At 59.8% G+C, this 20,173-nt stretch overlaps 22 non-coding genes across 22 annotated transcripts; all 22 read left to right on the forward strand.

Moving 5' to 3' along the window:
- The first annotated feature begins 699 nt into the window (after positions 1–699).
- Positions 700–863, forward strand: LOC146865094 (U1 spliceosomal RNA). The gene has a single exon (XR_014977126.1). It is a non-coding gene; the product is annotated as a U1 spliceosomal RNA (small nuclear RNA).
- A 615-nt stretch (positions 864–1,478) lies between these two features.
- LOC146865095 (U1 spliceosomal RNA) lies at positions 1,479–1,642 on the forward strand. The gene has a single exon (XR_014977127.1). It is a non-coding gene; the product is annotated as a U1 spliceosomal RNA (small nuclear RNA).
- Positions 1,643–2,539: 897 nt separating this feature from the next.
- Positions 2,540–2,703, forward strand: LOC146865096 (U1 spliceosomal RNA). Its single transcript, XR_014977128.1, has one exon. It is a non-coding gene; the product is annotated as a U1 spliceosomal RNA (small nuclear RNA).
- Positions 2,704–3,600: 897 nt separating this feature from the next.
- On the forward strand, positions 3,601–3,764 carry LOC146865097 (U1 spliceosomal RNA). The gene has a single exon (XR_014977129.1). It is a non-coding gene; the product is annotated as a U1 spliceosomal RNA (small nuclear RNA).
- A 615-nt stretch (positions 3,765–4,379) lies between these two features.
- On the forward strand, positions 4,380–4,543 carry LOC146865098 (U1 spliceosomal RNA). The gene has a single exon (XR_014977130.1). It is a non-coding gene; the product is annotated as a U1 spliceosomal RNA (small nuclear RNA).
- A 614-nt stretch (positions 4,544–5,157) lies between these two features.
- On the forward strand, positions 5,158–5,321 carry LOC146865099 (U1 spliceosomal RNA). Its single transcript, XR_014977131.1, has one exon. It is a non-coding gene; the product is annotated as a U1 spliceosomal RNA (small nuclear RNA).
- A 615-nt stretch (positions 5,322–5,936) lies between these two features.
- LOC146865100 (U1 spliceosomal RNA) lies at positions 5,937–6,100 on the forward strand. The gene has a single exon (XR_014977377.1). It is a non-coding gene; the product is annotated as a U1 spliceosomal RNA (small nuclear RNA).
- A 615-nt stretch (positions 6,101–6,715) lies between these two features.
- On the forward strand, positions 6,716–6,879 carry LOC146865101 (U1 spliceosomal RNA). Its single transcript, XR_014977132.1, has one exon. It is a non-coding gene; the product is annotated as a U1 spliceosomal RNA (small nuclear RNA).
- An 897-nt stretch (positions 6,880–7,776) lies between these two features.
- LOC146865102 (U1 spliceosomal RNA) lies at positions 7,777–7,940 on the forward strand. The gene has a single exon (XR_014977133.1). It is a non-coding gene; the product is annotated as a U1 spliceosomal RNA (small nuclear RNA).
- Positions 7,941–8,837: 897 nt separating this feature from the next.
- LOC146865103 (U1 spliceosomal RNA) lies at positions 8,838–9,001 on the forward strand. The gene has a single exon (XR_014977135.1). It is a non-coding gene; the product is annotated as a U1 spliceosomal RNA (small nuclear RNA).
- Positions 9,002–9,616: 615 nt separating this feature from the next.
- On the forward strand, positions 9,617–9,780 carry LOC146865104 (U1 spliceosomal RNA). The gene has a single exon (XR_014977136.1). It is a non-coding gene; the product is annotated as a U1 spliceosomal RNA (small nuclear RNA).
- A 615-nt stretch (positions 9,781–10,395) lies between these two features.
- On the forward strand, positions 10,396–10,559 carry LOC146865105 (U1 spliceosomal RNA). The gene has a single exon (XR_014977137.1). It is a non-coding gene; the product is annotated as a U1 spliceosomal RNA (small nuclear RNA).
- Positions 10,560–11,456: 897 nt separating this feature from the next.
- LOC146865106 (U1 spliceosomal RNA) lies at positions 11,457–11,620 on the forward strand. Its single transcript, XR_014977138.1, has one exon. It is a non-coding gene; the product is annotated as a U1 spliceosomal RNA (small nuclear RNA).
- A 615-nt stretch (positions 11,621–12,235) lies between these two features.
- On the forward strand, positions 12,236–12,399 carry LOC146865107 (U1 spliceosomal RNA). Its single transcript, XR_014977139.1, has one exon. It is a non-coding gene; the product is annotated as a U1 spliceosomal RNA (small nuclear RNA).
- An 897-nt stretch (positions 12,400–13,296) lies between these two features.
- On the forward strand, positions 13,297–13,460 carry LOC146865108 (U1 spliceosomal RNA). The gene has a single exon (XR_014977140.1). It is a non-coding gene; the product is annotated as a U1 spliceosomal RNA (small nuclear RNA).
- Positions 13,461–14,075: 615 nt separating this feature from the next.
- LOC146865109 (U1 spliceosomal RNA) lies at positions 14,076–14,239 on the forward strand. Its single transcript, XR_014977322.1, has one exon. It is a non-coding gene; the product is annotated as a U1 spliceosomal RNA (small nuclear RNA).
- An 897-nt stretch (positions 14,240–15,136) lies between these two features.
- On the forward strand, positions 15,137–15,300 carry LOC146865110 (U1 spliceosomal RNA). The gene has a single exon (XR_014977141.1). It is a non-coding gene; the product is annotated as a U1 spliceosomal RNA (small nuclear RNA).
- Positions 15,301–16,197: 897 nt separating this feature from the next.
- Positions 16,198–16,361, forward strand: LOC146865111 (U1 spliceosomal RNA). The gene has a single exon (XR_014977142.1). It is a non-coding gene; the product is annotated as a U1 spliceosomal RNA (small nuclear RNA).
- A 615-nt stretch (positions 16,362–16,976) lies between these two features.
- LOC146865112 (U1 spliceosomal RNA) lies at positions 16,977–17,140 on the forward strand. Its single transcript, XR_014977143.1, has one exon. It is a non-coding gene; the product is annotated as a U1 spliceosomal RNA (small nuclear RNA).
- A 615-nt stretch (positions 17,141–17,755) lies between these two features.
- LOC146865113 (U1 spliceosomal RNA) lies at positions 17,756–17,919 on the forward strand. The gene has a single exon (XR_014977144.1). It is a non-coding gene; the product is annotated as a U1 spliceosomal RNA (small nuclear RNA).
- An 897-nt stretch (positions 17,920–18,816) lies between these two features.
- Positions 18,817–18,980, forward strand: LOC146865114 (U1 spliceosomal RNA). Its single transcript, XR_014977146.1, has one exon. It is a non-coding gene; the product is annotated as a U1 spliceosomal RNA (small nuclear RNA).
- Positions 18,981–19,877: 897 nt separating this feature from the next.
- LOC146865115 (U1 spliceosomal RNA) lies at positions 19,878–20,041 on the forward strand. Its single transcript, XR_014977147.1, has one exon. It is a non-coding gene; the product is annotated as a U1 spliceosomal RNA (small nuclear RNA).
- Positions 20,042–20,173: the final 132 nt, after the last annotated feature.

Raw genomic sequence — 20,173 nt, forward strand, 5'->3', positions numbered from 1 at the left:
ACAGGGCAGTAGGCCCTGGCCAGGTGACATGTCTGCTCCTTTCCATCGCCCCCCCTGGGGCTGTGGCCTGGCTGCCAGCCTCTTGCCTCGCCCTAGCCTTCCCAGGCCCAGACTCTGGCTGAGGACCCCAGGCCGTGGCCCGGCGAGGGCTCTGCCCGGCGAGGGTTCTGTCTGCAGCGTTTGGGAGCGTTCGTGAGGGGCTCGGGGCGAGAACCCCTGCTCACTTGCAGGCCTGTTTGTCCCTGGCTTTCAGCCACAAGCAGTCGACTGGGGCCTAGCCAGGCAACATGTCACTGCATACCTCTAGAGGGGGCCTCAGTGGCAGCTCTTAGGCTTCCAAAGCCCCAAATCTCTGCTTCTGGGCCCAAAGTGGGCATGGCAATCGCCCTTCTGTGAGTGCTGTAGCCCTGGCTTTGCCCCCGTGTGAGCAAGGTGCAGCATAGCGAAAGCAGGGCCCTGATTGGCGCTGCCGGTGGGCGTGGACATGCAAATTTTGCTGGCCGGCCGAGGCCTGTGGGAAGCTGCTGTGGGTAGCTGCGCGCTTTCCAAAGTGGGCACAGGGGCCTTGGCTGGTCACCTTGCGCCCCAAAATGCCCATGCTCTGCCTCGCCCGGCCTCAGGCCTAGCCTGTGTGAATGCCACCCTCGCCCTGCGGGGAGATGCCCAGCGGCCCGCCCTCGCCCTGTCCCCTTCCAACTCATACTTACCTGGCAGGGGAGACACCATGATCACGAAGGTGGTTCTCCCAGGGTGAGGCTCATCCATTGCACTTCGGATGTGCTGACCCCTGCGATGTCCCCAAATGCGGGATACTCGACTGCATAATTTCTGGTAGTGGGGGACTGCGTTCGCGCTTTCCCCTGATCTCTGGTTTCAAGAAAGACAAAAAGGAAAAAAAAATAAAAAGGAGTCTGGAGCACCCTTTGACGTTTCTTGTGGTCCGTCCAGGGTGCTGTAAGCTGGCTGGAATGGGGAGTGGGCGAGGGCCAATTAGTTATGCAAATTTACAAGCCTGGGGGATGCTGGCTTAGGGCTTAGAAACGTGCTTCTGGGCCCGATTTCGACCTGGCAAGCACTCTGTTGTGCTTGCGAAAGCCTTTGCTTGTGCACAATTTGGAGGGCCTGAAAAATCTGCTGTTGGGCCCGATTTCGGCCTGCCAAGCCCTCTGGTGTGCTTGCTGTAGCCCTGGCTTTGCCCCCGTGTGAGCAAGGTGCAGCATAGCGAAAGCAGGGCCCTGATTGGCGCTGCCGGTGGGCGTGGACATGCAAATTTTGCTGGCCGGCCGAGGCCTGTGGGAAGCTGCTGTGGGTAGCTGCGCGCTTTCCAAAGTGGGCACAGGGGCCTTGGCTGGTCACCTTGCGCCCCAAAATGCCCATGCTCTGCCTCGCCCGGCCTCAGGCCTAGCCTGTGTGAATGCCACCCTCGCCCTGCGGGGAGATGCCCAGCGGCCCGCCCTCGCCCTGTCCCCTTCCAACTCATACTTACCTGGCAGGGGAGACACCATGATCACGAAGGTGGTTCTCCCAGGGTGAGGCTCATCCATTGCACTTCGGATGTGCTGACCCCTGCGATGTCCCCAAATGCGGGATACTCGACTGCATAATTTCTGGTAGTGGGGGACTGCGTTCGCGCTTTCCCCTGATCTCTGGTTTCAAGAAAGACAAAATGGAAAAAAAATAAAAAGGAGTCTGGAGCACCCTTTCTCGTCTTCTGTGGTCTTTCTGGGCTGCTGCGGCTGGATTGGAGGGGGGCGTGGGCAAGAGGGAATCACATGCTAAGTACCGAGCCTGGGGAATGATGGGATAGTTGCAGCCTCCCACTCTGGGGACCTATCCAGAGACAGGGCAGTAGGCCCTGGCCAGGTGACATGTCTGCTCCTTTCCATCGCCCCCCCTGGGGCTGTGGCCTGGCTGCCAGCCTCTTGCCTCGCCCTAGCCTTCCCAGGCCCAGACTCTGGCTGAGGACCCCAGGCCGTGGCCCGGCGAGGGCTCTGCCCGGCGAGGGTTCTGTCTGCAGCGTTTGGGAGCGTTCGTGAGGGGCTCGGGGCGAGAACCCCTGCTCACTTGCAGGCCTGTTTGTCCCTGGCTTTCAGCCACAAGCAGTCGACTGGGGCCTAGCCAGGCAACATGTCACTGCATACCTCTAGAGGGGGCCTCAGTGGCAGCTCTTAGGCTTCCAAAGCCCCAAATCTCTGCTTCTGGGCCCAAAGTGGGCATGGCAATCGCCCTTCTGTGAGTGCTGTAGCCCTGGCTTTAACCCCGTGTGAGCAAGGTGCAGCATAGCGAAAGCAGGGCCCTGATTGGCGCTGCCGGTGGGCGTGGACATGCAAATTTTGCTGGCCGGCCGAGGCCTGTGGGAAGCTGCTGTGGGTAGCTGCGCGCTTTCCAAAGTGGGCACAGGGGCCTTGGCTGGTCACCTTGCGCCCCAAAATGCCCATGCTCTGCCTCGCCCGGCCTCAGGCCTAGCCTGTGTGAATGCCACCCTCGCCCTGCGGGGAGATGCCCAGCGGCCCGCCCTCGCCCTGTCCCCTTCCAACTCATACTTACCTGGCAGGGGAGACACCATGATCACGAAGGTGGTTCTCCCAGGGTGAGGCTCATCCATTGCACTTCGGATGTGCTGACCCCTGCGATGTCCCCAAATGCGGGATACTCGACTGCATAATTTCTGGTAGTGGGGGACTGCGTTCGCGCTTTCCCCTGATCTCTGGTTTCAAGAAAGACAAAATGGAAAAAAAATAAAAAGGAGTCTGGAGCACCCTTTCTCGTCTTCTGTGGTCTTTCTGGGCTGCTGCGGCTGGATTGGAGGGGGGCGTGGGCAAGAGGGAATCACATGCTAAGTACCGAGCCTGGGGAATGATGGGATAGTTGCAGCCTCCCACTCTGGGGACCTATCCAGAGACAGGGCAGTAGGCCCTGGCCAGGTGACATGTCTGCTCCTTTCCATCGCCCCCCCTGGGGCTGTGGCCTGGCTGCCAGCCTCTTGCCTCGCCCTAGCCTTCCCAGGCCCAGACTCTGGCTGAGGACCCCAGGCCGTGGCCCGGCGAGGGCTCTGCCCGGCGAGGGTTCTGTCTGCAGCGTTTGGGAGCGTTCGTGAGGGGCTCGGGGCGAGAACCCCTGCTCACTTGCAGGCCTGTTTGTCCCTGGCTTTCAGCCACAAGCAGTCGACTGGGGCCTAGCCAGGCAACATGTCACTGCATACCTCTAGAGGGGGCCTCAGTGGCAGCTCTTAGGCTTCCAAAGCCCCAAATCTCTGCTTCTGGGCCCAAAGTGGGCATGGCAATCGCCCTTCTGTGAGTGCTGTAGCCCTGGCTTTGCCCCCGTGTGAGCAAGGTGCAGCATAGCGAAAGCAGGGCCCTGATTGGCGCTGCCGGTGGGCGTGGACATGCAAATTTTGCTGGCCGGCCGAGGCCTGTGGGAAGCTGCTGTGGGTAGCTGCGCGCTTTCCAAAGTGGGCACAGGGGCCTTGGCTGGTCACCTTGCGCCCCAAAATGCCCATGCTCTGCCTCGCCCGGCCTCAGGCCTAGCCTGTGTGAATGCCACCCTCGCCCTGCGGGGAGATGCCCAGCGGCCCGCCCTCGCCCTGTCCCCTTCCAACTCATACTTACCTGGCAGGGGAGACACCATGATCACGAAGGTGGTTCTCCCAGGGTGAGGCTCATCCATTGCACTTCGGATGTGCTGACCCCTGCGATGTCCCCAAATGCGGGATACTCGACTGCATAATTTCTGGTAGTGGGGGACTGCGTTCGCGCTTTCCCCTGATCTCTGGTTTCAAGAAAGACAAAAAGGAAAAAAAAATAAAAAGGAGTCTGGAGCACCCTTTGACGTTTCTTGTGGTCCGTCCAGGGTGCTGTAAGCTGGCTGGAATGGGGAGTGGGCGAGGGCCAATTAGTTATGCAAATTTACAAGCCTGGGGGATGCTGGCTTAGGGCTTAGAAACGTGCTTCTGGGCCCGATTTCGACCTGGCAAGCACTCTGTTGTGCTTGCGAAAGCCTTTGCTTGTGCACAATTTGGAGGGCCTGAAAAATCTGCTGTTGGGCCCGATTTCGGCCTGCCAAGCCCTCTGGTGTGCTTGCTGTAGCCCTGGCTTTGCCCCCGTGTGAGCAAGGTGCAGCATAGCGAAAGCAGGGCCCTGATTGGCGCTGCCGGTGGGCGTGGACATGCAAATTTTGCTGGCCGGCCGAGGCCTGTGGGAAGCTGCTGTGGGTAGCTGCGCGCTTTCCAAAGTGGGCACAGGGGCCTTGGCTGGTCACCTTGCGCCCCAAAATGCCCATGCTCTGCCTCGCCCGGCCTCAGGCCTAGCCTGTGTGAATGCCACCCTCGCCCTGCGGGGAGATGCCCAGCGGCCCGCCCTCGCCCTGTCCCCTTCCAACTCATACTTACCTGGCAGGGGAGACACCATGATCACGAAGGTGGTTCTCCCAGGGTGAGGCTCATCCATTGCACTTCGGATGTGCTGACCCCTGCGATGTCCCCAAATGCGGGATACTCGACTGCATAATTTCTGGTAGTGGGGGACTGCGTTCGCGCTTTCCCCTGATCTCTGGTTTCAAGAAAGACAAAAAGGAAAAAAAAATAAAAAGGAGTCTGGAGCACCCTTTGACGTTTCTTGTGGTCCGTCCAGGGTGCTGTAAGCTGGCTGGAATGGGGAGTGGGCGAGGGCCAATTAGTTATGCAAATTTACAAGCCTGGGGGATGCTGCTTAGGGCTTAGAAACGTGCTTCTGGGCCCGATTTCGACCTGGCAAGCACTCTGTTGTGCTTGCGAAAGCCTTTGCTTGTGCACAATTTGGAGGGCCTGAAAAATCTGCTGTTGGGCCCGATTTCGGCCTGCCAAGCCCTCTGGTGTGCTTGCTGTAGCCCTGGCTTTGCCCCCGTGTGAGCAAGGTGCAGCATAGCGAAAGCAGGGCCCTGATTGGCGCTGCCGGTGGGCGTGGACATGCAAATTTTGCTGGCCGGCCGAGGCCTGTGGGAAGCTGCTGTGGGTAGCTGCGCGCTTTCCAAAGTGGGCACAGGGGCCTTGGCTGGTCACCTTGCGCCCCAAAATGCCCATGCTCTGCCTCGCCCGGCCTCAGGCCTAGCCTGTGTGAATGCCACCCTCGCCCTGCGGGGAGATGCCCAGCGGCCCGCCCTCGCCCTGTCCCCTTCCAACTCATACTTACCTGGCAGGGGAGACACCATGATCACGAAGGTGGTTCTCCCAGGGTGAGGCTCATCCATTGCACTTCGGATGTGCTGACCCCTGCGATGTCCCCAAATGCGGGATACTCGACTGCATAATTTCTGGTAGTGGGGGACTGCGTTCGCGCTTTCCCCTGATCTCTGGTTTCAAGAAAGACAAAAAGGAAAAAAAAATAAAAAGGAGTCTGGAGCACCCTTTGACGTTTCTTGTGGTCCGTCCAGGGTGCTGTAAGCTGGCTGGAATGGGGAGTGGGCGAGGGCCAATTAGTTATGCAAATTTACAAGCCTGGGGGATGCTGGCTTAGGGCTTAGAAACGTGCTTCTGGGCCCGATTTCGACCTGGCAAGCACTCTGTTGTGCTTGCGAAAGCCTTTGCTTGTGCACAATTTGGAGGGCCTGAAAAATCTGCTGTTGGGCCCGATTTCGGCCTGCCAAGCCCTCTGGTGTGCTTGCTGTAGCCCTGGCTTTGCCCCCGTGTGAGCAAGGTGCAGCATAGCGAAAGCAGGGCCCTGATTGGCGCTGCCGGTGGGCGTGGACATGCAAATTTTGCTGGCCGGCCGAGGCCTGTGGGAAGCTGCTGTGGGTAGCTGCGCGCTTTCCAAAGTGGGCACAGGGGCCTTGGCTGGTCACCTTGCGCCCCAAAATGCCCATGCTCTGCCTCGCCCGGCCTCAGGCCTAGCCTGTGTGAATGCCACCCTCGCCCTGCGGGGAGATGCCCAGCGGCCCGCCCTCGCCCTGTCCCCTTCCAACTCATACTTACCTGGCAGGGGAGACACCATGATCACGAAGGTGGTTCTCCCAGGGTGAGGCTCATCCATTGCACTTCGGATGTGCTGACCCCTGCGATGTCCCCAAATGCGGGATACTTGACTGCATAATTTCTGGTAGTGGGGGACTGCGTTCGCGCTTTCCCCTGATCTCTGGTTTCAAGAAAGACAAAAAGGAAAAAAAAATAAAAAGGAGTCTGGAGCACCCTTTGACGTTTCTTGTGGTCCGTCCAGGGTGCTGTAAGCTGGCTGGAATGGGGAGTGGGCGAGGGCCAATTAGTTATGCAAATTTACAAGCCTGGGGGATGCTGGCTTAGGGCTTAGAAACGTGCTTCTGGGCCCGATTTCGACCTGGCAAGCACTCTGTTGTGCTTGCGAAAGCCTTTGCTTGTGCACAATTTGGAGGGCCTGAAAAATCTGCTGTTGGGCCCGATTTCGGCCTGCCAAGCCCTCTGGTGTGCTTGCTGTAGCCCTGGCTTTGCCCCCGTGTGAGCAAGGTGCAGCATAGCGAAAGCAGGGCCCTGATTGGCGCTGCCGGTGGGCGTGGACATGCAAATTTTGCTGGCCGGCCGAGGCCTGTGGGAAGCTGCTGTGGGTAGCTGCGCGCTTTCCAAAGTGGGCACAGGGGCCTTGGCTGGTCACCTTGCGCCCCAAAATGCCCATGCTCTGCCTCGCCCGGCCTCAGGCCTAGCCTGTGTGAATGCCACCCTCGCCCTGCGGGGAGATGCCCAGCGGCCCGCCCTCGCCCTGTCCCCTTCCAACTCATACTTACCTGGCAGGGGAGACACCATGATCACGAAGGTGGTTCTCCCAGGGTGAGGCTCATCCATTGCACTTCGGATGTGCTGACCCCTGCGATGTCCCCAAATGCGGGATACTCGACTGCATAATTTCTGGTAGTGGGGGACTGCGTTCGCGCTTTCCCCTGATCTCTGGTTTCAAGAAAGACAAAATGGAAAAAAAATAAAAAGGAGTCTGGAGCACCCTTTCTCGTCTTCTGTGGTCTTTCTGGGCTGCTGCGGCTGGATTGGAGGGGGGCGTGGGCAAGAGGGAATCACATGCTAAGTACCGAGCCTGGGGAATGATGGGATAGTTGCAGCCTCCCACTCTGGGGACCTATCCAGAGACAGGGCAGTAGGCCCTGGCCAGGTGACATGTCTGCTCCTTTCCATCGCCCCCCCTGGGGCTGTGGCCTGGCTGCCAGCCTCTTGCCTCGCCCTAGCCTTCCCAGGCCCAGACTCTGGCTGAGGACCCCAGGCCGTGGCCCGGCGAGGGCTCTGCCCGGCGAGGGTTCTGTCTGCAGCGTTTGGGAGCGTTCGTGAGGGGCTCGGGGCGAGAACCCCTGCTCACTTGCAGGCCTGTTTGTCCCTGGCTTTCAGCCACAAGCAGTCGACTGGGGCCTAGCCAGGCAACATGTCACTGCATACCTCTAGAGGGGGCCTCAGTGGCAGCTCTTAGGCTTCCAAAGCCCCAAATCTCTGCTTCTGGGCCCAAAGTGGGCATGGCAATCGCCCTTCTGTGAGTGCTGTAGCCCTGGCTTTGCCCCCGTGTGAGCAAGGTGCAGCATAGCGAAAGCAGGGCCCTGATTGGCGCTGCCGGTGGGCGTGGACATGCAAATTTTGCTGGCCGGCCGAGGCCTGTGGGAAGCTGCTGTGGGTAGCTGCGCGCTTTCCAAAGTGGGCACAGGGGCCTTGGCTGGTCACCTTGCGCCCCAAAATGCCCATGCTCTGCCTCGCCCGGCCTCAGGCCTAGCCTGTGTGAATGCCACCCTCGCCCTGCGGGGAGATGCCCAGCGGCCCGCCCTCGCCCTGTCCCCTTCCAACTCATACTTACCTGGCAGGGGAGACACCATGATCACGAAGGTGGTTCTCCCAGGGTGAGGCTCATCCATTGCACTTCGGATGTGCTGACCCCTGCGATGTCCCCAAATGCGGGATACTCGACTGCATAATTTCTGGTAGTGGGGGACTGCGTTCGCGCTTTCCCCTGATCTCTGGTTTCAAGAAAGACAAAATGGAAAAAAAATAAAAAGGAGTCTGGAGCACCCTTTCTCGTCTTCTGTGGTCTTTCTGGGCTGCTGCGGCTGGATTGGAGGGGGGCGTGGGCAAGAGGGAATCACATGCTAAGTACCGAGCCTGGGGAATGATGGGATAGTTGCAGCCTCCCACTCTGGGGACCTATCCAGAGACAGGGCAGTAGGCCCTGGCCAGGTGACATGTCTGCTCCTTTCCATCGCCCCCCCTGGGGCTGTGGCCTGGCTGCCAGCCTCTTGCCTCGCCCTAGCCTTCCCAGGCCCAGACTCTGGCTGAGGACCCCAGGCCGTGGCCCGGCGAGGGCTCTGCCCGGCGAGGGTTCTGTCTGCAGCGTTTGGGAGCGTTCGTGAGGGGCTCGGGGCGAGAACCCCTGCTCACTTGCAGGCCTGTTTGTCCCTGGCTTTCAGCCACAAGCAGTCGACTGGGGCCTAGCCAGGCAACATGTCACTGCATACCTCTAGAGGGGGCCTCAGTGGCAGCTCTTAGGCTTCCAAAGCCCCAAATCTCTGCTTCTGGGCCCAAAGTGGGCATGGCAATCGCCCTTCTGTGAGTGCTGTAGCCCTGGCTTTAACCCCGTGTGAGCAAGGTGCAGCATAGCGAAAGCAGGGCCCTGATTGGCGCTGCCGGTGGGCGTGGACATGCAAATTTTGCTGGCCGGCCGAGGCCTGTGGGAAGCTGCTGTGGGTAGCTGCGCGCTTTCCAAAGTGGGCACAGGGGCCTTGGCTGGTCACCTTGCGCCCCAAAATGCCCATGCTCTGCCTCGCCCGGCCTCAGGCCTAGCCTGTGTGAATGCCACCCTCGCCCTGCGGGGAGATGCCCAGCGGCCCGCCCTCGCCCTGTCCCCTTCCAACTCATACTTACCTGGCAGGGGAGACACCATGATCACGAAGGTGGTTCTCCCAGGGTGAGGCTCATCCATTGCACTTCGGATGTGCTGACCCCTGCGATGTCCCCAAATGCGGGATACTCGACTGCATAATTTCTGGTAGTGGGGGACTGCGTTCGCGCTTTCCCCTGATCTCTGGTTTCAAGAAAGACAAAAAGGAAAAAAAAATAAAAAGGAGTCTGGAGCACCCTTTGACGTTTCTTGTGGTCCGTCCAGGGTGCTGTAAGCTGGCTGGAATGGGGAGTGGGCGAGGGCCAATTAGTTATGCAAATTTACAAGCCTGGGGGATGCTGGCTTAGGGCTTAGAAACGTGCTTCTGGGCCCGATTTCGACCTGGCAAGCACTCTGTTGTGCTTGCGAAAGCCTTTGCTTGTGCACAATTTGGAGGGCCTGAAAAATCTGCTGTTGGGCCCGATTTCGGCCTGCCAAGCCCTCTGGTGTGCTTGCTGTAGCCCTGGCTTTGCCCCCGTGTGAGCAAGGTGCAGCATAGCGAAAGCAGGGCCCTGATTGGCGCTGCCAGTGGGCGTGGACATGCAAATTTTGCTGGCTGGCCGAGGCCTGTGGGAAGCTGCTGTGGGTAGCTGCGCGCTTTCCAAAGTGGGCACAGGGGCCTTGGCTGGTCACCTTGCGCCCCAAAATGCCCATGCTCTGCCTCGCCCGGCCTCAGGCCTAGCCTGTGTGAATGCCACCCTCGCCCTGCGGGGAGATGCCCAGCGGCCCGCCCTCGCCCTGTCCCCTTCCAACTCATACTTACCTGGCAGGGGAGACACCATGATCACGAAGGTGGTTCTCCCAGGGTGAGGCTCATCCATTGCACTTCGGATGTGCTGACCCCTGCGATGTCCCCAAATGCGGGATACTCGACTGCATAATTTCTGGTAGTGGGGGACTGCGTTCGCGCTTTCCCCTGATCTCTGGTTTCAAGAAAGACAAAAAGAAAAAAAAAATAAAAAGGAGTCTGGAGCACCCTTTGACGTTTCTTGTGGTCCGTCCAGGGTGCTGTAAGCTGGCTGGAATGGGGAGTGGGCGAGGGCCAATTAGTTATGCAAATTTACAAGCCTGGGGGATGCTGGCTTAGGGCTTAGAAACGTGCTTCTGGGCCCGATTTCGACCTGGCAAGCACTCTGTTGTGCTTGCGAAAGCCTTTGCTTGTGCACAATTTGGAGGGCCTGAAAAATCTGCTGTTGGGCCCGATTTCGGCCTGCCAAGCCCTCTGGTGTGCTTGCTGTAGCCCTGGCTTTGCCCCCGTGTGAGCAAGGTGCAGCATAGCGAAAGCAGGGCCCTGATTGGCGCTGCCGGTGGGCGTGGACATGCAAATTTTGCTGGCCGGCCGAGGCCTGTGGGAAGCTGCTGTGGGTAGCTGCGCGCTTTCCAAAGTGGGCACAGGGGCCTTGGCTGGTCACCTTGCGCCCCAAAATGCCCATGCTCTGCCTCGCCCGGCCTCAGGCCTAGCCTGTGTGAATGCCACCCTCGCCCTGCGGGGAGATGCCCAGCGGCCCGCCCTCGCCCTGTCCCCTTCCAACTCATACTTACCTGGCAGGGGAGACACCATGATCACGAAGGTGGTTCTCCCAGGGTGAGGCTCATCCATTGCACTTCGGATGTGCTGACCCCTGCGATGTCCCCAAATGCGGGATACTCGACTGCATAATTTCTGGTAGTGGGGGACTGCGTTCGCGCTTTCCCCTGATCTCTGGTTTCAAGAAAGACAAAATGGAAAAAAAATAAAAAGGAGTCTGGAGCACCCTTTCTCGTCTTCTGTGGTCTTTCTGGGCTGCTGCGGCTGGATTGGAGGGGGGCGTGGGCAAGAGGGAATCACATGCTAAGTACCGAGCCTGGGGAATGATGGGATAGTTGCAGCCTCCCACTCTGGGGACCTATCCAGAGACAGGGCAGTAGGCCCTGGCCAGGTGACATGTCTGCTCCTTTCCATCGCCCCCCCTGGGGCTGTGGCCTGGCTGCCAGCCTCTTGCCTCGCCCTAGCCTTCCCAGGCCCAGACTCTGGCTGAGGACCCCAGGCCGTGGCCCGGCGAGGGCTCTGCCCGGCGAGGGTTCTGTCTGCAGCGTTTGGGAGCGTTCGTGAGGGGCTCGGGGCGAGAACCCCTGCTCACTTGCAGGCCTGTTTGTCCCTGGCTTTCAGCCACAAGCAGTCGACTGGGGCCTAGCCAGGCAACATGTCACTGCATACCTCTAGAGGGGGCCTCAGTGGCAGCTCTTAGGCTTCCAAAGCCCCAAATCTCTGCTTCTGGGCCCAAAGTGGGCATGGCAATCGCCCTTCTGTGAGTGCTGTAGCCCTGGCTTTGCCCCCGTGTGAGCAAGGTGCAGCATAGCGAAAGCAGGGCCCTGATTGGCGCTGCCGGTGGGCGTGGACATGCAAATTTTGCTGGCCGGCCGAGGCCTGTGGGAAGCTGCTGTGGGTAGCTGCGCGCTTTCCAAAGTGGGCACAGGGGCCTTGGCTGGTCACCTTGCGCCCCAAAATGCCCATGCTCTGCCTCGCCCGGCCTCAGGCCTAGCCTGTGTGAATGCCACCCTCGCCCTGCGGGGAGATGCCCAGCGGCCCGCCCTCGCCCTGTCCCCTTCCAACTCATACTTACCTGGCAGGGGAGACACCATGATCACGAAGGTGGTTCTCCCAGGGTGAGGCTCATCCATTGCACTTCGGATGTGCTGACCCCTGCGATGTCCCCAAATGCGGGATACTCGACTGCATAATTTCTGGTAGTGGGGGACTGCGTTCGCGCTTTCCCCTGATCTCTGGTTTCAAGAAAGACAAAAAGGAAAAAAAAATAAAAAGGAGTCTGGAGCACCCTTTGACGTTTCTTGTGGTCCGTCCAGGGTGCTGTAAGCTGGCTGGAATGGGGAGTGGGCGAGGGCCAATTAGTTATGCAAATTTACAAGCCTGGGGGATGCTGGCTTAGGGCTTAGAAACGTGCTTCTGGGCCCGATTTCGACCTGGCAAGCACTCTGTTGTGCTTGCGAAAGCCTTTGCTTGTGCACAATTTGGAGGGCCTGAAAAATCTGCTGTTGGGCCCGATTTCGGCCTGCCAAGCCCTCTGGTGTGCTTGCTGTAGCCCTGGCTTTGCCCCCGTGTGAGCAAGGTGCAGCATAGCGAAAGCAGGGCCCTGATTGGCGCTGCCGGTGGGCGTGGACATGCAAATTTTGCTGGCCGGCCGAGGCCTGTGGGAAGCTGCTGTGGGTAGCTGCGCGCTTTCCAAAGTGGGCACAGGGGCCTTGGCTGGTCACCTTGCGCCCCAAAATGCCCATGCTCTGCCTCGCCCGGCCTCAGGCCTAGCCTGTGTGAATGCCACCCTCGCCCTGCGGGGAGATGCCCAGCGGCCCGCCCTCGCCCTGTCCCCTTCCAACTCATACTTACCTGGCAGGGGAGACACCATGATCACGAAGGTGGTTCTCCCAGGGTGAGGCTCATCCATTGCACTTCGGATGTGCTGACCCCTGCGATGTCCCCAAATGCGGGATACTCGACTGCATAATTTCTGGTAGTGGGGGACTGCGTTCGCGCTTTCCCCTGATCTCTGGTTTCAAGAAAGACAAAATGGAAAAAAAATAAAAAGGAGTCTGGAGCACCCTTTCTCGTCTTCTGTGGTCTTTCTGGGCTGCTGCGGCTGGATTGGAGGGGGGCGTGGGCAAGAGGGAATCACATGCTAAGTACCGAGCCTGGGGAATGATGGGATAGTTGCAGCCTCCCACTCTGGGGACCTATCCAGAGACAGGGCAGTAGGCCCTGGCCAGGTGACATGTCTGCTCCTTTCCATCGCCCCCCCTGGGGCTGTGGCCTGGCTGCCAGCCTCTTGCCTCGCCCTAGCCTTCCCAGGCCCAGACTCTGGCTGAGGACCCCAGGCCGTGGCCCGGCGAGGGCTCTGCCCGGCGAGGGTTCTGTCTGCAGCGTTTGGGAGCGTTCGTGAGGGGCTCGGGGCGAGAACCCCTGCTCACTTGCAGGCCTGTTTGTCCCTGGCTTTCAGCCACAAGCAGTCGACTGGGGCCTAGCCAGGCAACATGTCACTGCATACCTCTAGAGGGGGCCTCAGTGGCAGCTCTTAGGCTTCCAAAGCCCCAAATCTCTGCTTCTGGGCCCAAAGTGGGCATGGCAATCGCCCTTCTGTGAGTGCTGTAGCCCTGGCTTTGCCCCCGTGTGAGCAAGGTGCAGCATAGCGAAAGCAGGGCCCTGATTGGCGCTGCCGGTGGGCGTGGACATGCAAATTTTGCTGGCCGGCCGAGGCCTGTGGGAAGCTGCTGTGGGTAGCTGCGCGCTTTCCAAAGTGGGCACAGGGGCATTGGCTGGTCACCTTGCGCCCCAAAATGCCCATGCTCTGCCTCGCCCGGCCTCAGGCCTTGCCTGTGTGAATGCCACCCTCGCCCTGCGGGGAGATGCCCAGCGGCCCGCCCTCGCCCTGTCCCCTTCCAACTCATACTTACCTGGCAGGGGAGACACCATGATCACGAAGGTGGTTCTCCCAGGGTGAGGCTCATCCATTGCACTTCGGATGTGCTGACCCCTGCGATGTCCCCAAATGCGGGATACTCGACTGCATAATTTCTGGTAGTGGGGGACTGCGTTCGCGCTTTCCCCTGATCTCTGGTTTCAAGAAAGACAAAAAGGAAAAAAAAATAAAAAGGAGTCTGGAGCACCCTTTGACGTTTCTTGTGGTCCGTCCAGGGTGCTGTAAGCTGGCTGGAATGGGGAGTGGGCGAGGGCCAATTAGTTATGCAAATTTACAAGCCTGGGGGATGCTGGCTTAGGGCTTAGAAACGTGCTTCTGGGCCCGATTTCGACCTGGCAAGCACTCTGTTGTGCTTGCGAAAGCCTTTGCTTGTGCACAATTTGGAGGGCCTGAAAAATCTGCTGTTGGGCCCGATTTCGGCCTGCCAAGCCCTCTGGTGTGCTTGCTGTAGCCCTGGCTTTGCCCCCGTGTGAGCAAGGTGCAGCATAGCGAAAGCAGGGCCCTGATTGGCGCTGCCGGTGGGCGTGGACATGCAAATTTTGCTGGCCGGCCGAGGCCTGTGGGAAGCTGCTGTGGGTAGCTGCGCGCTTTCCAAAGTGGGCACAGGGGCCTTGGCTGGTCACCTTGCGCCCCAAAATGCCCATGCTCTGCCTCGCCCGGCCTCAGGCCTAGCCTGTGTGAATGCCACCCTCGCCCTGCGGGGAGATGCCCAGCGGCCCGCCCTCGCCCTGTCCCCTTCCAACTCATACTTACCTGGCAGGGGAGACACCATGATCACGAAGGTGGTTCTCCCAGGGTGAGGCCCATCCATTGCACTTCGGATGTGCTGACCCCTGCGATGTCCCCAAATGCGGGATACTCGACTGCATAATTTCTGGTAGTGGGGGACTGCGTTCGCGCTTTCCCCTGATCTCTGGTTTCAAGAAAGACAAAATGGAAAAAAAATAAAAAGGAGTCTGGAGCACCCTTTCTCGTCTTCTGTGGTCTTTCTGGGCTGCTGCGGCTGGATTGGAGGGGGGCGTGGGCAAGAGGGAATCACATGCTAAGTACCGAGCCTGGGGAATGATGGGATAGTTGCAGCCTCCCACTCTGGGGACCTATCCAGAGACAGGGCAGTAGGCCCTGGCCAGGTGACATGTCTGCTCCTTTCCATCGCCCCCCCTGGGGCTGTGGCCTGGCTGCCAGCCTCTTGCCTCGCCCTAGCCTTCCCAGGCCCAGACTCTGGCTGAGGACCCCAGGCCGTGGCCCGGCGAGGGCTCTGCCCGGCGAGGGTTCTGTCTGCAGCGTTTGGGAGCGTTCGTGAGGGGCTCGGGGCGAGAACCCCTGCTCACTTGCAGGCCTGTTTGTCCCTGGCTTTCAGCCACAAGCAGTCGACTGGGGCCTAGCCAGGCAACATGTCACTGCATACCTCTAGAGGGGGCCTCAGTGGCAGCTCTTAGGCTTCCAAAGCCCCAAATCTCTGCTTCTGGGCCCAAAGTGGGCATGGCAATCGCCCTTCTGTGAGTGCTGTAGCCCTGGCTTTGCCCCCGTGTGAGCAAGGTGCAGCATAGCGAAAGCAGGGCCCTGATTGGCGCTGCCGGTGGGCGTGGACATGCAAATTTTGCTGGCCGGCCGAGGCCTGTGGGAAGCTGCTGTGGGTAGCTGCGCGCTTTCCAAAGTGGGCACAGGGGCCTTGGCTGGTCACCTTGCGCCCCAAAATGCCCATGCTCTGCCTCGCCCGGCCTCAGGCCTAGCCTGTGTGAATGCCACCCTCGCCCTGCGGGGAGATGCCCAGCGGCCCGCCCTCGCCCTGTCCCCTTCCAACTCATACTTACCTGGCAGGGGAGACACCATGATCACGAAGGTGGTTCTCCCAGGGTGAGGCTCATCCATTGCACTTCGGATGTGCTGACCCCTGCGATGTCCCCAAATGCGGGATACTCGACTGCATAATTTCTGGTAGTGGGGGACTGCGTTCGCGCTTTCCCCTGATCTCTGGTTTCAAGAAAGACAAAATGGAAAAAAAATAAAAAAGAGTCTGGAGCACCCTTTCTCGTCTTCTGTGGTCTTTCTGGGCTGCTGCGGCTGGATTGGAGGGGGACGTGGGCAAGAGGGAATCACATGCTAAGTACCGAGCCTGGGGAATGATGGGATAGTTGCAGCCTCCCACTCTGGGGACCTATCCAGAGACAGGGCAGTAGGCCCTGGCCAGGTGACATGTCTGCTCCTTTCCATCGCCCCCCCTGGGGCTGTGGCCTGGCTGCCAGCCTCTTGCCTCGCCCTAGCCTTCCCAGGCCCAGACTCTGGCTGAGGACCCCAGGCCGTGGCCCGGCGAGGGCTCTGCCCGGCGAGGGTTCTGTCTGCAGCGTTTGGGAGCGTTCGTGAGGGGCTCGGGGCGAGAACCCCTGCTCACTTGCAGGCCTGTTTGTCCCTGGCTTTCAGCCACAAGCAGTCGACTGGGGCCTAGCCAGGCAACATGTCACTGCATACCTCTAGAGGGGGCCTCAGTGGCAGCTCTTAGGCTTCCAAAGCCCCAAATCTCTGCTTCTGGGCCCAAAGTGGGCATGGCAATCGCCCTTCTGTGAGTGCTGTAGCCCTGGCTTTGCCCCCGTGTGAGCAAGGTGCAGCATAGCGAAAGCAGGGCCCTGATTGGCGCTGCCGGTGGGCGTGGACATGCAAATTTTGCTGGCCGGCCGAGGCCTGTGGGAAGCTGCTGTGGGTAGCTGCGCGCTTTCCAAAGTGGGCACAGGGGCCTTGGCTGGTCACCTTGCGCCCCAAAATGCCCATGCTCTGCCTCGCCCGGCCTCAGGCCTAGCCTGTGTGAATGCCACCCTCGCCCTGCGGGGAGATGCCCAGCGGCCCGCCCTCGCCCTGTCCCCTTCCAACTCATACTTACCTGGCAGGGGAGACACCATGATCACGAAGGTGGTTCTCCCAGGGTGAGGCTCATCCATTGCACTTCGGATGTGCTGACCCCTGCGATGTCCCCAAATGCGGGATACTCGACTGCATAATTTCTGGTAGTGGGGGACTGCGTTCGCGCTTTCCCCTGATCTCTGGTTTCAAGAAAGACAAAAAGGAAAAAAAAATAAAAAGGAGTCTGGAGCACCCTTTGACGTTTCTTGTGGTCCGTCCAGGGTGCTGTAAGCTGGCTGGAATGGGGAGTCGGCGAGGGCCAATTAGTTATGCAAATTTACAAGCCTGGGGGATGCTGGCTTAGGGCTTAGAAACGTGCTTCTGGGCCCGATTTCGACCTGGCAAGCACTCTGTTGTGCTTGCGAAAGCCTTTGCTTGTGCACAATTTGGAGGGCCTGAAAAATCTGCTGTTGGGCCCGATTTCGGCCTGCCAAGCCCTCTGGTGTGCTTGCTGTAGCCCTGGCTTTGCCCCCGTGTGAGCAAGGTGCAGCATAGCGAAAGCAGGGCCCTGATTGGCGCTGCCGGTGGGCGTGGACATGCAAATTTTGCTGGCCGGCCGAGGCCTGTGGGAAGCTGCTGTGGGTAGCTGCGCGCTTTCCAAAGTGGGCACAGGGGCCTTGGCTGGTCACCTTGCGCCCCAAAATGCCCATGCTCTGCCTCGCCCGGCCTCAGGCCTAGCCTGTGTGAATGCCACCCTCGCCCTGCGGGGAGATGCCCAGCGGCCCGCCCTCGCCCTGTCCCCTTCCAACTCATACTTACCTGGCAGGGGAGACACCATGATCACGAAGGTGGTTCTCCCAGGGTGAGGCTCATCCATTGCACTTCGGATGTGCTGACCCCTGCGATGTCCCCAAATGCGGGATACTCGACTGCATAATTTCTGGTAGTGGGGGACTGCGTTCGCGCTTTCCCCTGATCTCTGGTTTCAAGAAAGACAAAAAGGAAAAAAAAATAAAAAGGAGTCTGGAGCACCCTTTGACGTTTCTTGTGGTCCGTCCAGGGTGCTGTAAGCTGGCTGGAATGGGGAGTGGGCGAGGGCCAATTAGTTATGCAAATTTACAAGCCTGGGGGATGCTGGCTTAGGGCTTAGAAACGTGCTTCTGGGCCCGATTTCGACCTGGCAAGCACTCTGTTGTGCTTGCGAAAGCCTTTGCTTGTGCACAATTTGGAGGGCCTGAAAAATCTGCTGTTGGGCCCGATTTCGGCCTGCCAAGCCCTCTGGTGTGCTTGCTGTAGCCCTGGATTTGCCCCCGTGTGAGCAAGGTGCAGCATAGCGAAAGCAGGGCCCTGATTGGCGCTGCCGGTGGGCGTGGACATGCAAATTTTGCTGGCCGGCCGAGGCCTGTGGGAAGCTGCTGTGGGTAGCTGCGCGCTTTCCAAAGTGGGCACAGGGGCCTTGGCTGGTCACCTTGCGCCCCAAAATGCCCATGCTCTGCCTCGCCCGGCCTCAGGCCTAGCCTGTGTGAATGCCACCCTCGCCCTGCGGGGAGATGCCCAGCGGCCCGCCCTCGCCCTGTCCCCTTCCAACTCATACTTACCTGGCAGGGGAGACACCATGATCACGAAGGTGGTTCTCCCAGGGTGAGGCTCATCCATTGCACTTCGGATGTGCTGACCCCTGCGATGTCCCCAAATGCGGGATACTCGACTGCATAATTTCTGGTAGTGGGGGACTGCGTTCGCGCTTTCCCCTGATCTCTGGTTTCAAGAAAGACAAAATGGAAAAAAAATAAAAAGGAGTCTGGAGCACCCTTTCTCGTCTTCTGTGGTCTTTCTGGGCTGCTGCGGCTGGATTGGAGGGGGGCGTGGGCAAGAGGGAATCACATGCTAAGTACCGAGCCTGGGGAATGATGGGATAGTTGCAGCCTCCCACTCTGGGGACCTATCCAGAGACAGGGCAGTAGGCCCTGGCCAGGTGACATGTCTGCTCCTTTCCATCGCCCCCCCTGGGGCTGTGGCCTGGCTGCCAGCCTCTTGCCTCGCCCTAGCCTTCCCAGGCCCAGACTCTGGCTGAGGACCCCAGGCCGTGGCCCGGCGAGGGCTCTGCCCGGCGAGGGTTCTGTCTGCAGCGTTTGGGAGCGTTCGTGAGGGGCTCGGGGCGAGAACCCCTGCTCACTTGCAGGCCTGTTTGTCCCTGGCTTTCAGCCACAAGCAGTCGACTGGGGCCTAGCCAGGCAACATGTCACTGCATACCTCTAGAGGGGGCCTCAGTGGCAGCTCTTAGGCTTCCAAAGCCCCAAATCTCTGCTTCTGGGCCCAAAGTGGGCATGGCAATCGCCCTTCTGTGAGTGCTGTAGCCCTGGCTTTAACCCCGTGTGAGCAAGGTGCAGCATAGCGAAAGCAGGGCCCTGATTGGCGCTGCCGGTGGGCGTGGACATGCAAATTTTGCTGGCCGGCCGAGGCCTGTGGGAAGCTGCTGTGGGTAGCTGCGCGCTTTCCAAAGTGGGCACAGGGGCCTTGGCTGGTCACCTTGCGCCCCAAAATGCCCATGCTCTGCCTCGCCCGGCCTCAGGCCTAGCCTGTGTGAATGCCACCCTCGCCCTGCGGGGAGATGCCCAGCGGCCCGCCCTCGCCCTGTCCCCTTCCAACTCATACTTACCTGGCAGGGGAGACACCATGATCACGAAGGTGGTTCTCCCAGGGTGAGGCTCATCCATTGCACTTCGGATGTGCTGACCCCTGCGATGTCCCCAAATGCGGGATACTCGACTGCATAATTTCTGGTAGTGGGGGACTGCGTTCGCGCTTTCCCCTGATCTCTGGTTTCAAGAAAGACAAAATGGAAAAAAAATAAAAAGGAGTCTGGAGCACCCTTTCTCGTCTTCTGTGGTCTTTCTGGGCTGCTGCGGCTGGATTGGAGGGGGACGTGGGCAAGAGGGAATCACATGCTAAGTACCGAGCCTGGGGAATGATGGGATAGTTGCAGCCTCCCACTCTGGGGACCTATCCAGAGACAGGGCAGTAGGCCCTGGCCAGGTGACATGTCTGCTCCTTTCCATCGCCCCCCCTGGGGCTGTGGCCTGGCTGCCAGCCTCTTGCCTCGCCCTAGCCTTCCCAGGCCCAGACTCTGGCTGAGGACCCCAGGCCGTGGCCCGGCGAGGGCTCTGCCCGGCGAGGGTTCTGTCTGCAGCGTTTGGGAGCGTTCGTGAGGGGCTCGGGGCGAGAACCCCTGCTCACTTGCAGGCCTGTTTGTCCCTGGCTTTCAGCCACAAGCAGTCGACTGGGGCCTAGCCAGGCAACATGTCACTGCATACCTCTAGAGGGGGCCTCAGTGGCAGCTCTTAGGCTTCCAAAGCCCCAAATCTCTGCTTCTGGGCCCAAAGTGGGCATGGCAATCGCCCTTCTGTGAGTGCTGTAGCCCTGGCTTTGCCCCCGTGTGAGCAAGGTGCAGCATAGCGAAAGCAGGGCCCTGATTGGCGCTGCCGGTGGGCGTGGACATGCAAATTTTGCTGGCCGGCCGAGGCCTGTGGGAAGCTGCTGTGGGTAGCTGCGCGCTTTCCAAAGTGGGCACAGGGGCCTTGGCTGGTCACCTTGCGCCCCAAAATGCCCATGCTCTGCCTCGCCCGGCCTCAGGCCTAGCCTGTGTGAATGCCACCCTCGCCCTGCGGGGAGATGCCCAGCGGCCCGCCCTCGCCCTGTCCCCTTCCAACTCATACTTACCTGGCAGGGGAGACACCATGATCACGAAGGTGGTTCTCCCAGGGTGAGGCTCATCCATTGCACTTCGGATGTGCTGACCCCTGCGATGTCCCCAAATGCGGGATACTCGACTGCATAATTTCTGGTAGTGGGGGACTGCGTTCGCGCTTTCCCCTGATCTCTGGTTTCAAGAAAGACAAAAAGGAAAAAAAAATAAAAAGGAGTCTGGAGCACCCTTTGACGTTTCTTGTGGTCCGTCCAGGGTGCTGTAAGCTGGCTGGAATGGGGAGTGGGCGAGGGCCAATTAGT

This window comes from Triturus cristatus, chromosome 2_1, assembly GCF_964204655.1.
Source record: "Triturus cristatus chromosome 2_1, aTriCri1.1, whole genome shotgun sequence".
Lineage (NCBI taxonomy): Eukaryota > Metazoa > Chordata > Amphibia > Caudata > Salamandridae > Triturus > Triturus cristatus.